The sequence below is a fragment of the Pteropus medius genome, unplaced genomic scaffold (genome assembly GCF_902729225.1).
Source record: "Pteropus medius unplaced genomic scaffold, Ma_sr-lr_union100, whole genome shotgun sequence".
NCBI classification, from domain to species: domain Eukaryota; kingdom Metazoa; phylum Chordata; class Mammalia; order Chiroptera; family Pteropodidae; genus Pteropus; species Pteropus medius.
In genome coordinates this window covers 4,649,700-4,664,781 of record NW_024354911.1, presented here as the reverse complement: position 1 = coordinate 4,664,781, position 15,082 = coordinate 4,649,700, and the positions used below count along the sequence as shown (strand labels likewise).

Here is a 15,082-nt window from a genome sequence, read left to right as displayed (position 1 = left end):
ATAAACTCCTTGAGGGCAGGGACCTTGTATGTCTTGTTCATCGTTAGGTTCTACTGCCTAGAGTGGTATTTGGCACACATAAGTACCCAGTAAATATTTGTTAAACGAATCCCAAACTTCTATTTAATAATGCATTCATTAAATTTTTTTAAGCACCTCCACAAGCTAAGTGCTAAACAAGGTCCTAGAAATTCAGAAACCAATAGGCATTACTGATGCTGTAGAATGTTTTCCACTTCTTCCTGTAATACAACTAAGCAAAAACAAGAGCCATGGAGCCAATGCTCCTGCCACTCTGATGGGAGAGCAACCAGATGAGAAATGCGAAGCAAGATGAAAACTGTAGATTCCAGCTATAAATTATACAAATGCTTGGCCTTCAAAATTATTTTAACACATCAAATATTAAGTCATTCGTATGCTCTGCAATTACTTTATGTCATCATCATATTCAAGCTATTTGACATGGTGACAGATGGAAAGGAATCCATGCCAACTTTTCCTGCAGGTGTGCATCTGGGCTGGAGGGGAGGATTCTCTATGTGCAGGAAGGAAGGAGAAGGGATAGGGTTACCAAGGTTATGAAACGGGAGCTAAGGTGAGAGGCTTGGCAAAAAATAAAAATTACAAATTTACATCCTGGAGAGCTACAGGGTATTGCACTCCCTGGGAACTCAGAGTGATAATTAACTAGGCAGTTCGAGGGAGGTGAAAGGGCATGTTGTCCACATTACAGAAGGGAAAAATCAAGGCACAGTAAAACGAAGGGAGTTAGTAAGGCAGAGCTAGTGACCAGACCCAGGAGTTCTATCTCCTCTCACCTTTTTTTGAGCCTAATCAACTAGACTAATTGATTCTCTGAGTGCAGCAAACTGAAGAAAGTCAGTTAAATAGGAAAAGTGGGGAGAAGGGGGTACAAGATTGCCTGGAGACTAGGACTCCTCAGAGGGATGGAGGGATGGAAGGAGGACCGGATACAAAATGTCTGACTCAGACCAAAAGAGTTTCTAGAAAATGTACTAGTACAGGATATGAGATCCACTCTGAAACTGAATTGTACCTCTAAACCCAGAGTGATGGCAGAAGTTCCTGGTCTAAGAAGGTACTTCTGCCAGGTGACCTCACACATTTGCCCATATCCATTAGCCCCTATTTTCTCCCCCAAATTCCCAGAACCAGGGGTTCTGCTTCAGACACAGCATCCGTGGCTGCCTTCTGAGAAGGCCTCCTATTCTAGGTGGGCATGGCTTACTCCCATCTCCTCCTGTTACTTCATGGTGAGTCCACACTCCCCTACCCCACCTTCCATCTTCCTCCACAGTTTATACGCTGTCCAGTCATTTTGATTTCAGTCACACTATCTTAACTCTTCATTAACTTTGATATCAAAGCTCACCTCTCCACCTTTCTTCTGATCTTTCCCTCGTAAATCTGGACAAGTTAAAATGACTCCTTTGGCAGGCAAACACTTACCTGTCCCCCACTCCAACTACACACACACAGTTGTGATGTAGCCAACTGTAAAATCGAATTCATTCTTCAGGGTTTATTACCTAAAGTGATAATCTATTGGGCACAAGACAATGTTGGTTTTCTTCCATCTGCTCAGGTAGAACAAGAGGGAAATGCCTTAAAGCATAGCATGAAGGAGGTAAGGCTGATGTGAGAGATAACTTCCAGCTTGTAGAGTTGTATAGTCCAGGATGAAAGAAGTTCTGAAAGTGCCTTTTCTGCATGATGGTGGAAGAGATTTTTTAGGTCTGAAAAGTTTGGGCAGGGCCTTGCTTGGCAGATGGATTAGATACCTTCCTGACACCAGGTTGCTCTCACTCTGTGATGGGCAGTGTGCCACCTTGCTGAAAGCCAATTGCCAAATGGCCAGAGTGCCAAAAATCAATTAACTTTCAGCAAATTGACTTTAGGGGAATTGAAAGTCACACAACAGGGCCCTAAACAGGACAATGACTGTCAAAGCAGAAGGAGAACTAAAGTCTCTGCCGAGTACAGCATGTGCAGGCTGGATAATTACACTCAAGTTCCGCTGCTTCAATTTAGTTTAATAATGATATTTGACTTATTTAGAAATTTTAATAACATTAGAAAAAGGAAAAATATTTTTATGTTTCTCAAAAGAGGGCATGAGTTTCTAAAAATTGGGAAATTTTTTTTTGGATAATGTACATCTTTATTGGAGCAAAAGATGGATTGAGATTCCTGTTTTATTAATTTCTTCATTTATTCATTCCTATGAGAAATAGGAACTCATTTCCTACTGCAGACAAAGCACTCCCCTAGGCCTGGGATTATAAAGATAAGTAAGGGCTAGTCCTCAGCCTCAAGGAGAGCATAATCTGACAGTGGGGAGTTGGTTTCAGAGCAAATAATTACCATTTGAGCAGGTTCTGGGATGTGGAGTACTCTGGGAAGAGGATGGAGGAACTCACCAGCCTGGCATGAGGCAGAAAGCCTTCATAGGAATGAGGCAGGAATGTCTGAGCAAGTTCATGAGGAGCTCGATTGGAGGATAAGTTTGGGAGCTGATAGTCCCAGGAGCAAACAAAATGTACAAACGCATAGAGGCTAAAGGATAATTATTCCAAAAAATGTTCCCAAATACCTCTGTGACTGAATCACAGTGGACGAGAGACAGGAGCTGATGCAGGGATGGAGAAGAGCATATCATGGAGAGCCATGTGTACCATGCTAAAGACTTGCAGGCTTGTTAGGTAGTGATAGGAATTCACTGGAGAAGTTTATGGAGGGTAGTGACACAATTGGATTGAAATCTGGAACAATTCCCCTGTGAAGGAAACTGAAGAAGAAACAAGCTGTGTGTGTAGGGAGCACGCAGAGAAGTTAGGAGATTATTGCAGTAATCTGGGTGGGAGAGAGGCCTGCATATTGGAATCTATTCCATATTGCAGATCAACAATGCATTACACATCTTCATCGTCCATCACAATTGTGAATCCAACAATCTTAAACTTCATAGGATTTCAAGTAGAAGTTGAGAATGAAATTGAAATAAAAATGCAGAAATTTCAGGGAAAAAAATATACAGCTACTGCAAGATAGACAAACAAGACTGAAGGACAGCTTTAAGAAAGGACTTTAAAGAACCAAGAAGCCAGGCGGAACTAGCCCTCCCCTTCAAAAAGAACATGGAGCCGTATTCCAAAAGGAAGCATCAAGAGCCGTAAATCTCTGCATTTCAAGGAGTCTCTGCTAAGAAGGTTATCTACCATGTTGCTTGGAAGCCACTTTTCTGTGGGACCTCAGCCCAGGGGTTTTATTCACTGGTTGGCTCTGCTCACTCTCCATGCAGATTGGCCTTCCCAACTCAGTGGCTCTCACAAGATCTCTGCTGCAGGAGGCCAGGCCCTGGTAGGCACTGGCCCCCTCACCACACTCCATGTCAAGAGAGAATGATGCATGCTCCTTAATGGATTGGGCTGAAGTGGGAGACCAAGCCCTTGTCAGTCAAGTGCCAACAGAGCAGTTCTGCACCTGCTAGGCTGGGTTAGTCATCACCCTTATAAAATAAAATACCCTAATGGTTAATACAGAACAAATTAATTAAAGGAGGTGAGAGCACTCATTTTGAACTAGGTGACAATTATTAGCAAATGCAACAAGAGGTTTAGGAAGTGCCCCCAAGTCCCGCTTCACTGATAATAAACTAAACTCTGAAGTCCTGTGCCTCTAAAATTCATGAGGAAACAGAATGAAGACACAGGAGGGAACAGCCCACAATCAGCCCCTTTACCTGGTCATTTTACTTGTCTGAGAGTTTTTAGAGCATCTCTGTCCCTCAGTCAGTTACGATTCCAATCCTCCATTAAAACCATAGGCTTCTCTCTACATTTTTGATGAGGAAAGCAAAAGTAAGGGAACATTAACCCCGTAAAAATCAAGGTGTTGCTTCAGCCAATGCCTTCCCCACCTTTCCAAGCAGCACTTTCAGGATCTGGGGCAATAACTCCATCTCTCTGAAATGGATCCACACTCGCCCCAACCAAATTTGAGTGGCCTCTGGATAAAACCTTACAGATGACTAGAAACAGGAACTATATATAACTTTTGCTAACTATTGCTCTGCTTTGTTTTTCTCTTTCACCATCTCATTCACCTCCTCATATATTACATAAATTACTTATCTCCCCATCGGCTCTGCCCTCTCTCCCCAATCATGAACTGAACCAACCTTCCTAATCCAGAGGCCATACAGCATGTCTACCAGGAAGTCAGGTTTAGAAAAGACAAGCACTGAGAACCTGGCAGGCACTGGCCCCTGGCCCTCTCACCACTTCTGATGCCAGAAGAGAATGGCGCATCCTCCCGAATGGATTGAACCTGACTTGGAGTCTAAGCCCTCGAAAAGGGTTGAAATATTGTATTTAGTGTTTATTACTAGGTATCTCCCACTATAATGAAAGGGCCAATGAAAAAGACTTTGTGTTTTTTGTTTTATGTTTGTTTGTTTGTTTGTTTGTTTTATTGACAGATGTAGTCTATGAACCTAGAACAATGCCTGGCACTTAGTACCATCAATAAATATTTTGTCGAATAACTCAATGAAGTTATGGTAATAACTTTTTAGGACTATATTGCGTAAGTTCTGTAGAATTCGAAAGAGCACTCAAACACAGCAGTGCCTCTATTTCTCACCTGCATCACTGTACACCTATTGCAGTGGGAACTGTGGGGAAGAAGTAAAGGAGAAGACAGAGCAGCCTGTGTACAGTCCAAGCCCATGTGGTTACTGTGAACTTGCCAGAAACTGTGAATATAAGGCAGCTCTAGAATTACAGGACATGCACTCACACTTCCTCTGAGGCTCCTAGGACAAATCAAGTTTGCTCTAGCCCAGCCCTGGGCATTGCAAGCACAAACCAGCTAATTTGGCACTGCGAGAATGCAGTGGACAGCATGTTCAGCACCTGATGGAAGACTCTTTCACAGGATTCCAATCACTGGCCCTCTCACACAGCACAGCTTTTAGCCTCTAGTCCTCTGAATGCCACTGGTCCACCTCTGAGGCTTCTCATGCTTCCGGGCTGGAAGCAGCCAAGCCTATATCTCCCACTCGGAGAGGAACATACTCTCCTCCTCCCAAGTCCAGGCTCCAAGTGGCATACTTGTTCTGCCACTATCTCTGGTGGAAATAGCTGGGCTGCAAAACATTGATAGATCACAGAGAAAGTGTTTCTTAAATGGAGTTGAGAGCCATCTGCAACTGTTCTCTGATAATAGAAACACCATCACATTAATTCAATTCTCTGGTTACTAGCCAACTGAAGTTTCATCTCTTTCTTTAATGATGCTAAAGGTGCCAGAACACATGAGATATAAAAGACAGCATAGGCAATATAGTCGATAATATTGTACTAACTGTGTATGGTGCCAGGTGGATGCTGGGCTTATTGGGGGAATCACTTTGTAAATTATATAAATGTCTAATCATTATGCTGTATGCCTGAAACTAATATAAAATAATATTGAATGTCAACTATAATTGGAAAAAAATGAAATGAGAAACCCCAAGCTTTAGTAACTTTCCTAGATCACAGAGCCAGTCAAATATAAAGAAGGAAGGAAGGAAGGAAGGAAGGAAGGAAGGAAGGAAGAAGGAAGTTGTATGAAGGAAGGGAAGGATGGAAGGAAGGAAGGAATAAATGAGCCGAAATGGTTCGAATGCATAATAGTCGAGCATCGGTTAGGTCGAGCCGTTTGAAACATTGTTTGTTGTTGTTTGTCATTTGTTTGTCATCGGTTTGTTTGTCGGTTTGTTTGTCAGTTTGTTTGTTTGTTTGTTTGTCGTTTGTCGGTTGTTTGTTTGGCGCCTGTTGTTCGTTGTTTGGTTGTTTTGGTTTGTTTGGTTTGTTTGGTTTGAAAATGTCGGTTTGTTTGTCGAAAAAATGGAAACAGCCTGGTTATTTGTTGTTTGTCGAATGACGAACAGGTGCCGGTAGTGCCTGTTTTGCACGAAAATGAATAGGCCCCTAATGAAATGAAACAGTGCCGGAAACAGAAAACACTGAAAAATGAAGAAAATGGTAATGAATGAAATGAAAGCCTTCCTCCGAATGAAATGAAATGGCGCCTGTTGTTTGGTTGTTGAGTTCGTTTGTTTGTTGTCGTTTGTTCGTTTGTTTGTTTGTCGGTCATCGGTTTGTTTGTCGGTTGCTTGCTTTTCTTGTCGGTTTGGTTGTCGTTTGTCTGTTGCTGTTTGCTTTTTCACGATGGTGATATATTGATATATGATGTGATGGAAAATGAACAATCCCGGATGAAAATGAAATGGAATGAATGAAATAATGAAATGAAAATGAATGAAAATGAAGGAAGGAAGGATGAAATGGAAGGAAGGAAGGAAGGAAGGAAGGAAGGAAGGAAGGAAGGAATCAGAATATGTTAGTTGTGAAGCAAATAGGGCCCTGTAGGAAGAGGGGCAAGTCTCTGTGTTACCTGTCCACACAGAGGCAGGAATTTGATTCCGTGGGGGAAGGCAGTCCTACTGGAAGCAAGTATCCATATTTCCTATGTTGCTTGAGGGGAACAGAAAATTATTAATTTTGTTTGTTTGTCAATGAAGCCATAAGTTTGGGGAAGGGGAGGAATCCACCTAAGTTCTTCAGCTAAAACTCAGTGTGGCTACCTTCTAAACATGTCTCAATTTCTTTAACTTCTCTCCATGCCACTCCAGCCCAAATCAACTCTCGTCAGGTTGGTGACAACTGCTCCTAACATGTGCCCTGCCTGCAGCCTTGCTCCCTCCCAGTCCATACACCACTCCAGCTAGAAAGATCTCCCCCTAGCCCCTTTCCCAAAACTTCCAATAGTTTCTTTTGTCCTTAGAATTGAGTTCAGTCTTCTTAATGTGATCTGACTCCTCCCAAGCACACCAGCCTTGTTTCTTTCCCACTCTTCCATTTCATACTCAACAAAAGAGCCATACACAACTCCTTTCCATTTTCCCCAAGACATCATGCCTCTGTCCTCTTCAGGTCTCCCAGTATGCTACTTCCTCTACAGTAACATTTACACATCACTTATCTTTCTCCCTCCCTCCCCTCTGCTGTCAACCTACCTCTTCAATTATTAACTCCTGTTTATCCTTCTAGTCCTCTGCCTTCAGGAGATCTTCTCTTATCCCTAGACCGGGTTACATTCCCCTGCTATCTATTATCATCTGCTTGAACTTAGTTGGTCTTAACCCTCACTAACACTTTCTAATGACAGGCTTCTCATATGACTGAGAGCCAGCCCTGGTCTGTCTCATTTGCTCACCACTGCTTTACCAATTCCCAGCACATTCCTGGACCAATAAATGTGTGCCAGATGAAAATATAAACTCATTTTTCAGAGCAGCTATAAATCTCTATCTCTCTGTACCTCCCCAGAACTCTTGCCCAATCTCGGCCTTCAGTTCTAGGTTCATTTCATATCTAGAATCCTTCTTTTATTCAATCGCAGTAGACCAATTTACCTCTTCTACTTCCCTATGAAATATCTGCTATTGTGACTTTTTCTTATCCTTTCACTATTTCAGTCTCATATTCAGTCTCATAAATTCCATTCCACCAAAAAACTCAGAAGTCCCTAGAATATTGAGAACTGCAGAATAGGCTACTTATCTTTCGAGGCTGTAGGGAGGGCTGGCGTGCCCCCTAGAGATAACAATGAGTACTTTTGTAAAAATCTTCCCGGCCTCGTCCTGGATCCTTGGCAGCAATCTTCAGAATCTCCCTAGATTGGAAGGACTATTAGGAGTCCTCTAACCCTACATTTACAGATGAAATCTGATCCATAAGATCTTGAAGAGGAGAGACAGTGAAAATATTGGTCTGATGACTTTCTGTGTCCCTCCTGGCACACCTGGCATTCTAAACCCACCCACTATAAATTCAGAGAGTCGGCCTAAACAAACCCTGGGGGTGAACACAGGCCTGATGTCCTTTCCCTCTAACAGGAAAAAAAGAATCGTAATCGCCAGTAATGAAAGTTTATTTTATAGCCAAGGAAACAGAAGTCTAAAGTACCAAATGAAAGCCAAGGTCCTTTTGTAGGGGAACATCCAGGAACTCTGTTTCTGCCTGAATCTCTCTTCAGAATTATGCAAGATGGAATAGCATTGCAAAACCTCATTTCTAACAGACTTCCATCACCTATATAATAAAACAGCTGGAACACTCTGGTCAAATTTAGTAATCATATGAAATGGGAAATATTTGCTCGTAGACATTTTATAGTACCTACGTAATAAAATGGATATTTTAAGATTTTATTAAAAGTCAGACGCAGCTCTTCCCCACTATTGTTGAGTCTGAAATGAGATAAACCCATTTCACTGACAATATTCTGGGGAAGTGTTAGAGTTTGAGGAGGCTAAAAGGGAGTTGTGAATTTAACATGTGTTACTGTGTAGCAAAATGAAACTGGACAATGAGAAGAGACAAGGTATTCCTGGGCAAGAGACATAAAGAGGCCTTCTCTTACCATGTAGCACATGCCAAATTCATCAACTTGTTTTTTTTCTAACACAATGCAACTTTGAGTCAAGACATTAAATGTTTTGAACACTCAGTAATCTATATCGGTATTCTTAAAGTAAGATCTATATACCACAGAAAGGTCTCTAGAACACTTTTGGGGGTCTGAGGTAAAAACTATTTTCAAAATAAAACCAAGATGCCGTTTGTCTTTTCCACTGTGTTTGCAGTTGCACTGGTGGGCAAAACTGCTGGTGCCTCAGTATGGATCAAGGTGGTGACACCCAGCTTTACTGGTAGGCATTGCATTCTTCCTTGTCATGCACTCATAGAAAAAAAAAAAAAGCAAAAACATGCCCGTTTCACTTATAAATGTCTTTGATGAAACAATAAAACTATTAATTTTATTAAATCTCAGTGCTTGAGTACACACTTTTTAAAAACGTTATGCTCTACCCATTGAACATTTTTACTGCACATTAAAGTATAGCCCTGTCTAGAGAGTAAGCAGTTGTGGATTATTGGAATTGCAAGCTGAATTAGATGCTTTTTTCATGGAACTCTATTTTTACTTGAAAGAGTGACTGAGAAAATATGCTTACTCAGATATGGATATTTAGAGACATTTTAGAAAAAATAAATAAACTGAGCCTATCACCTCAATGAAAGCAGTTGATAATATTTGTTGCCAGTGATAAAATTTGACTTCCGAGCAAAAATTACAATTTTGGAAAGCTTCTATTTGCCACTGTAAACTTGACAGCTTCCAAACTCTTAAAGATTTTTTTCGTGTGAAGTCAGTTTTATTAACAAATCTGACATTTTTAAAGCTTGTATAATAAAATTATCAGCATTTGGAAGACCTGCATAACTCTATGAGTCATTATTTTTCAGATGACCAATGTATGATGTTGCGAAATCTTTCATGGGTAAAGATCCATTCAAGTTCATGATTGATAATGGATTTTATAGTAACAGAGTATAAAATTCCTTGATGTGATTTTAGATTTCTGCATTGCAACTACCTTTAAAAAAACTACTACTTGTCAATTTTTCATATAAAAGAAATCCATAATTATCTATCAAATACTTCTCTTTACAACTACCTATCTGTGTGATGCCAGACTTTCTTCTTATATTTTAACTGAAAAGACACGTCACAACACATTTTTTGTTCAGAAGCAAACAAGAGAAACCAACTGTCTTTTTTTTTAAGCCAAATTTAGAAAGAGTTGCAAACATCTAAAACAATGCCATTCTCCTCATTAAAAATTTTTGCTTTGGAAAATAAAGTATTTTTTTAATAAAAATTATTTATGTTGACATATGATGGGTTTGTCAATGTTATTTTTAATACTTTTTAAATTTCTCAATTTTAGTATTTAATATATATGAATAAAAGTATACTTTCTCTCTCCCAAGTGCCTATTTCCACAGTAGCTATAATATAAATCAAGCTATATCACTTGCCTCCTTAAAATCTTTCAGTGAATTTTCACTGCAATGAGAATAAAACCCAACAAGCAGACAACAAGGCACACAGCTGCCCTCTGCCATCACCTGGAGGCCCCCTACCACGCCATCTCAAGCTCTAGCACAGCTGTTTGGCTTTCTATTCCAGAACACATCAAATTTGTTCTCACATGGGTCTTTTGCACTTACTTTCCTCTCTGAAACCTTGCATTGTGGCCTGGTCATCGTATAGATCAGCATCACTGCCTCAGGACCCTCCACTAACCCTCTCCAAAGCAGCATTTATGAGTTACACTTACACTACCTGAAATCATCTTATTTGTGTTTTTCTGTCCATGTTGAGCATCTATCTTCCTGCACCAGCATAAAACCTTCATGAAAGCAGTGGCCTCATCTACTTTTTCCCATCCTTATCTCTAATACGTAGAATAATTTCAGGCAAGTCATAAGATCTCAATAAATACTTTTGAACTAATATATCTTTCCTGTACCAACGGAGACCATGGAAAGGGAGAACAAATAAAGAACTGAGTGAGAGGACTCTGGACAGACAACATCAGGCAAAAATCAAGAGTTAACTGATAACAGTGGTAGAAGTACCTCATAAATTGCTCTGCCTTCTGTAAACCTCCTAGAAGGGGAACTCAAGAGAACCCTTTCTATAACACATGAGCATAGAATCTCCCCTTTCTCCTGTACAAACTGACATACCCTCAATTTCTCATCTGTGCACATTCACACTAACTTGCTGACTAAAGTGCATGAACATACATTCAACCACACAAATATGTACCCACATTCATAAATGTTTTTTAAAAAATGCCTCCCTCTTCCTTTCCTGAAATGCTGTCATTCTTATTCTTTCTGCTCCTTCCAGATTTATGAGTGACAATATTTTTTAAATTAAAGATTAAAAAAAGTCCTCGGGTGTTCCAGGTGTCAAGTTCATGACAGAGTGAATTATCAGAGTCTCTGGCAATGTTTTTCCTTCTCTTCTGTCAGCATCCCAGTAAAGCAACCTTGTGTTCACAGAAAGATAAGTCTTCTCTCCAACAACAATCACAATTGGCTTGATTTAATAAAGTGTTTACATACTAATGAAATTTATCACTGAATATCCTGTGAAATTAACAAAAGATACAAAATTAAAGTAGAAATAACTGAAATGCCAACCAGTGTTCCCTTAGGTTCCACCATCCTTGCATAGAAGAGGCCTTCACAATAAATCTCTGAGGTAAGTGGTCATTGACTGATGGTTAGCTTAAGGAACTCACCAAAAAGTGAGGGTATTTGTCCAAAATAGATAGCATTTTTTTTTTACCCAAAATTTTTGAAGTAATTTGATTATGTTCTTCATATAACTGTAGATGAGGGGTCAGGGAGTTAACATAAATGAGGGACTGTGGGTCAGGAGAGGGTCACAGGTGACATGGGTCTCTGTGAACTGGAGACCCTGCTGCCACTCAACATAAGTTGATTGTGCCACATGGAATATACACCCTGCATGGCCAGATCTTCCAATTTTCCAATAGAAGCTAGATAACCAGATTTTTATGCAAAATTCCCTTATTTTTCAATGGCAGCTCATGTTCTTTAAAGCACTTTTTTTAAAAAATATGTTTAGAAACATATCTCTAGGTCAGATTCAACCTTAAAGTCACCAGTTTGTGACTTTAGAAGTTCAGAGGAAAAAAAGACAAAATCTATGGGGTGGCACAAAGAAAAAAAAAGAAGAAATAAATTTTTAACGAAGATTTGAAAGTTTAGGAGAGCAGAGAGGCCACCTGATCTCTAGAATAATGCAGTTGTCTCTGACTTAATTCCAATTCCATCAAGCCCTTATTCAGGTCTTTTCTGGGCCACCTGGTGAAAAAGGGACATGCAGAGGGCTAGAAAAAAGGGCTAGAAAATGAAGCCTCTGTGCACCAATCAAAGGAACTTAAATTGGTCAGCTCTAAAGGTTGGGGGAGAAAAAAGTTGAAAGATAATATTTTTTTATGCGAGGTAACCCTTGGTTGACCTCACAGATTGCAAGGAAATTGTCAGCTTACAATCCCTTATTTTAATTTTATTTTTTTCTGCCTACAGCACCTAGTCTTCCTAGGTGGTCTCTCATCCAAGTACTAACCAGGTCCAACCCTGCTTAGCTTCCAAGATCAGATGGGATTGGGCTTGTAGGGTGGCATGGCCATAGACTGAAAGATAATTTAATGACCAACTTCACAAAGCTGGAAATGTAGAAAGATTTGCTATGGAACTTTGAAGAACATGGACGATGTCTCCATTACCAAGACTTCGTAGGCAGTGGAAGGAAGGGCAGGAGGGAGCATGTCTACACATTTGGAAGCTAGCTTTCTATTGTCAATCTTCTAACATGGCACTACGTCTGAATCTCCAGGGCAGGAAGGAGACCAGATATCTGTTTGCAACAATGTGCATATCAGAGATGCTGAGAAAGACAAGGGTAGGCCCCTGGCAATGAAATGCAGCCTCAGTGAGCTCATCATTCCATTGTGTTTGGACTGGATAGGAAGGCCTCCACCCTCTTGGCCCCCTCTGGCAATAGAGAGTTGAATGGCAGTTGAGAAATAACTTGGCTTTTGGGAATGAGTGTAGTCTCTACTATCAACTTTTTATTCCTTTTTTTCCCCTCCCTCAGAGCAGGCTTTTCCTAACTCAGTGATCTGACAAATTTCTACTCCTTGTCTTGCTTTTTTCCAGAGAGAGAAAAGGAGTGTGGGGGAGATGACATCCCCAAGAGCAAGGATTTAGGAAGGTAGGAGTATCTCCTCCTTTAAAAGGCAGCATAATACCCCCAAAGAATTAAAAACAGGTGTTCAAGAAATGTTGCACACATATGCAGCAGTCCCCAACCTTTTTGGCACCAGGGACCAGTGCTCCTATGTGAATCTAATGCCTGATGATCTGAGGTGGAGCTGAGACAGTGATGCTAGCACTGGGGAGCAGCTGCAAATACAGATGAAACTTTGCTAGCTCTCTAGCCCACTGATCACCTCCTGCTGTGCAGCCTGGTTCTTAACAGGCCACAGACTGCTACCTGTTTGTGGATCTGGGGTCGGGGACCCCTACGCAAATGTTTATTGCTGCACTACTCAGGCTCACTAAAAGGTGGAAACAACCCAAATGTCCATCACTGAGGAATGGCAAATAGGCAAATCCATACAATGGAATGTTGTCAGCCATAAAAAGGAATAAAATACTGATATGTGCTACAAACATGGATGGACCTTGAAAACTTAGACCTTGTAAGACAGAGAGATCTCATATTGTATGATTCCATTTATATAAAAATAGAATTGAGAATAGATGGATACTTAGAGTCAGAAAGTAGATTAGAAGTTGCCAGGGGCAGGGGAGAAGGGAAAATGGGAGTGACTGCTAATGGGTATGGGGTTTCTCTTTGGGGAGATAAAATGTTTTGGAACTAGATAGAGGTGATGGTAGTATAATATCGTGAATGTACTAAATGCTACTGAACTGTACATTTTTAAATGGTTAATTTTATGTTATGTGAGTTTTAAAAATAAAAGCCAGCATAGTGTGTTGGTTAAGTACTGACTGCCTGATTTGGAATCCTGACTTTGCCATATGCCAGTTGTGTGACATTGGGCAAGCTGCTTAAGCTCTCTGTGCCTCAGTTTCCTCGTCTTAAATTGGGGATACGAAAAATACTTTCCTCACAGAGTTATTAGGAGGAGTAAATGAATTAATATTCGTAAAGCACCCAGACCAGGGCTTTCATATTCTAAGTGCCATACAAATGTTCTTTAAAGATGTAGATAAATGAGTCCTGTAGCCCACTCCAAGCAGGCTGCTCAGACCTGGGTCATTATTTCTAGATCTGTAGTTCTGGGTCTCACAGAACTGGCCTCCTTGGGGAGGAGGTAAATTTTCAAATGCTTTGGAGTTTGGGACTCTTTGTGGGCAGAGTCTTGTTTTTAAGGACTTATGAGATTCCTGTGAAGAAAAGGAAAATTTAAGAGTTCTGAAGAAGGCACACAGAATACTTAGAGGCATAAATTACCCAGACCAACATCCACAAGGCTCAAGTTCACGGTCCCAGCCTCCTTCCCAGGCTGATTAGAATGGAAAGCTGTGGAAAGACAGAGCCAGGGAGCACTGTTCTCCAGCACAGGCTCGTCAGAGCCCACTCAGAGTGCCCACCCAAACTTGGGCATTGGAGCAACAACCTCATCTTTGGGTTTGGGGTCTTGCTTTTATTATGTTTTGTTTTTGACTTTTTTCACTTAATATACCTTAGAAATCAGTTGCTAGATAGCTTCCTCATTCTTTTTTTACAGCTATATAGTATTCCATCGTGGGGACATACCATTATTTATTTAATCAGTCCTCTCTTGATAGATACAGGGATCGATTCCAATCTTTTGCTTTAAAAACCAGTAATAATTAATAAATTTGGCACATCATTATGAAAGTGTGCAATATTCTATTAGGCAAATCCCTAAGAGTGTTATTCCTGGGTCAAAAGTAATATGCATTTGTAATTTTGATAGGTATTGCCAAATTATTCTCTATTTTACTTGCCAACATTAATGTAAGAGAGTTCTGTTTACTCACAGATACACCAACACAGTGTGTTGTCAAATTTTTAGATTTTTTCCAATCTGATAAGTGAAAAATGGTATCTCAGAGTACTTTTAATTTGCATTGCTTCTATTATGAATGAGGCTGAACTTCATTTTTATATAAGGGTGTGAACAGACAGTCCATAATATCAAAAACAAAACTTCATTTCTGTTTTTGATATTATGGACTGTCTGTTCACACCCTTCACCCATTTTTCTTTGGGGTATTTGATCTTTCGCTGATTGGTGTCTATGAGTTCTTTATCTCTTAGGAAGATTTTTCCTTTTCTATGATATGAGTTGCAAATATTTTTCTCTATTTATCACATTCACCATGCAGAATTTTTTATACTGTTTAACTTGTCAATCCTCTATAGGTTTTGTGACTTTGGGATTTTGAATCATAGTTAGAAACACATTGCCCTAATATTATAAAGGTATTAACAAAGAAATTCTCCCAAGTTTTCATCTAGAATTTATATGGATTAGAACACACACACACACACACAC

General features: G+C 40.2%; 1 pseudogene; it reads right to left on the bottom strand.

Annotated features, from left to right (window-relative positions):
* Nucleotides 1-12,044: 12,044 nt before the first annotated feature.
* On the bottom strand, nt 12,045-12,161 carry LOC120598013 (uncharacterized; annotated as a pseudogene).
* Nucleotides 12,162-15,082: the final 2,921 nt, after the last annotated feature.